The following is a 3,428-nucleotide window of genomic DNA, read 5'->3' as shown; positions in this document are numbered from 1 at the left end:
CAAAATTGTACATTGCTCAAGAATGTGTTGAACCCAAGTGCAGCCAGTCAAGTAAGAAATAAATAAAAAAATATGTGTTCATATGCATTCAGCTCTTAAAGATCTTTATGAAAACATCTAGAAACTCAAGTACTTTACTGTTTGTATTACAAACGCGAGTACCTGTATAAAACTTTCAATATTATCGTGTCAATTATAGTTATGTAAAGATTATTTCATCTACAAAAGTACAAATAATTTGAGTAGTCATAAATTTTATGTTTGGTAAATCAGTTTTAAATTGTATTAATCTTATATTTGTAATTTAAGATATTTTAAAATTATACAGTTATAAATTATAATCATTTGTTACATGAGTTGATACTATTATTTGTGCAGTAGTGTATGAGAATGGGTTAGGTAAAAGCTTGTGAAATATTTAAAATAAATTAAAATGAAAGGGTAATATTTAAAAATATTGTATTAAAAAATTTTAAATTTCAGGTCATTTTAAACAATATTATATGAAAAAAACAAAGTTATAAATAAGTATTAAATAAATTTAAAAACCATGGTAGTTGACATTAAAATTTGAGTCAATTTCGGCAATGTATAATTTTGCATATATTGCCCATTGAAATCGGGCAGTGTTCACATTGCCATTTAGTCCACTTTGCCCGTAACAATAATTTATACATAACTACAGACTATAGACTATAGAGTAGAAAAAAAAACTAATTAAATTGGAAACTGAAATTGTCCGTAAACAGTTCAAAACAATTCAAAATATTTTGAAAATTTTATCATGTATAGAAAATGGAAATATAAACAACCAGTGAAAATTTCATGTATCTACAGTCATTCGTTTTAAAGTTACACCAAAAACCATAATCAATTTTCTTAATTTTTCTTTTGTTTTTCACGGCGCTTTTGAAAACTACGGGGAAATTTTTACTTTTGACCCTCCAAAGTACCAACTAGATTTACTTTCCTATCAAAAAAGATACTGTTGAAGAAAATCCAAGCACTTTTACTGTCGTAAAAGGTGATGACAGACACAAAAATAAAAAAAAATACACATCATTGTAAAATCAATACATTCATCGTTCCACTCAGAATCTAAAATGTCCATGCGGGGCCATCCCCCCCCCCACTATCACTCAGCTACACCACTGCAGGTGTTAAGGTTTAATGTCATAGAACTATTAATTAGTAAATACTAAATCCTACACAGGAAAACGTAGTAGGTAACTCATATTAGTCATATTGATTTTCACAGTAATAATATATGGAATAGTATATGCACGATGTAATATAAAAGATGGGCATTAACTAGTTAGTTTATTTTCTAATCAACTTCTGAATTTAACTAGTTTAATTTACAGTTAAAATAACTTATCTTTTCTCGGTTGATTTTAAAAAAATCCATCAAGTTAAAAATATTTTTAAAATTTTCATTTATACGTAAATATTACTATATCAGTATAATATAAAAATAATCCAATACAAAAACACAAGAATTTCTCTTCTTTTTCTTGATAACATAATTTTATGTATATTAATATATTTTATCAAGTTGTAAATTATATATTATACAAGTTGCAATTATAAATGTCTTTAATAAAATTAATAATTTTGAATTACAAATTGACAATTGTTATGTTTTAATGTTATATAACTTATAATATATATGAAGGTCATGTACTCATCTTCACGTATTATGACATTCAATTGTTATACGATATAAAATTTTTTTTTTAATTATTAATTTGAGATGAGTATAGTTTAAATTATATAGTAAATAATAGTAGGTAAAGTAAAAGTAAAAGGGTATACAGTGTACATTATGATATAAGTTCAACAAAATTGTTTTTTATAATTTATAAATTAGAAACTAGAAACACAAATTCACTCTTTATGTGATTTACATACTAATTTAAAAAAATAGATTAACTTTTTTTAAACTGAGTTAAGTTAATATTTTTTTCTATATTAACTTAACTTATCGATACTGTGTCCTCTTAACTTAACTTAACAGTTAACTTGAGTTGATTATTTTCATTAACTTGTCCACCTTTGCATTATATTATATATAATATATGATAATAATATTATAATTATATTGAGCAATAGTTATAACATTTTCATCATATATGATTCATATTTTATTTTTACATTTATTTAAAAAAGTATGATTATAAATTATTAAAAAATACATTTTTATAAACCATTATATCTTATATAGTTGTTAATATTTAAAATTCAAATATTTAAGTATTCAGATTTCAGATATTGTAAATTGCTACCTATGTACCTATAATGTCTATAATCTATACCTATACCATGGATAAATGGATTGTATTAGTTTTACATTTATGCTCTATATATTATCATATGATAAGGGCCAGTAACTAGTAAGTCAAAACCATGAACTGATCTAAGATATTATACTATTAGGTATAGTATTATCTATTAGTTCGTGGTTATTTATATTCTGGTTAAATTGTTAACATGTTTTACATATTTTTTTACCTACGTAATATATGTTTTATTATTCAGATTTCAATGTAAAGTATAAAGTTTTGATAAATAACAGTTTATACATTTACATTATTAATAAAATAATAAGGCGCCTTGCCGCCGTAAAACTACATTAAATTAATTTGAACGTCGTCACGGATAAACAAATCAAAAATGTAAAATGTAAAAATAATAAATATGCTTTTACGTTAATCTAATGTATTTATATTATTATTATCCTACATAAATCACACAAATTTAGAAGATGTGCATAAGAAAATATTTGGCACACCGTCGTATTTGCAGGACTAAGAAAATAATGTATTTAGCAATACCTTTGTGCGTCAGTGCGTATTATAATATAATAATATATACCTAAACAACATTAGTTCGTCATAAGCGTGTGAACACTGAACACATACATATCTACCTATATCTTGTTTATAATGGTCAAAGGCTAAAATATGTTAATAAGTTACAATTGATTCAGTTTATATTCGAGCTAATTTGTTAAGTACTTTGTTTTTCAAACACGAGCTAATAAACAATATGACCGTATAACATCATGAGTCACGACTAAAAACATGAGTAAAGTACAGAGTCGTATTTGATACCTATTACTTATTAGAACCTAAATTGTAGGCAACATTTTAATACCATCTTATATTACACACCGAGACTTTCTTGTAAATTGGAGGACTTTTGAAAGTAATTTTATTAATAAGAATAAAAGAAGTAATTTAGAACTTACAAAAAAATTATCATAATTATTGATGTTTAGTAGAATAGTATGAGCTAGGGAAACTTATATTTTAAAATAAAGCTTACTAAATAAGTAATAATTATAACAAATTAACGTAACTGCAGGGGTGCCCACACCTACTTGTTTAGGTGTAACTGTGTAAGTATCTAATATCTAATACTATACT

The sequence above is a fragment of the Acyrthosiphon pisum genome, chromosome A2 (genome assembly GCF_005508785.2).
Source record: "Acyrthosiphon pisum isolate AL4f chromosome A2, pea_aphid_22Mar2018_4r6ur, whole genome shotgun sequence".
NCBI classification, from domain to species: domain Eukaryota; kingdom Metazoa; phylum Arthropoda; class Insecta; order Hemiptera; family Aphididae; genus Acyrthosiphon; species Acyrthosiphon pisum.
The sequence above is the reverse complement of the archived record's forward strand: the minus strand, read 5'-3'. Positions refer to the sequence as shown.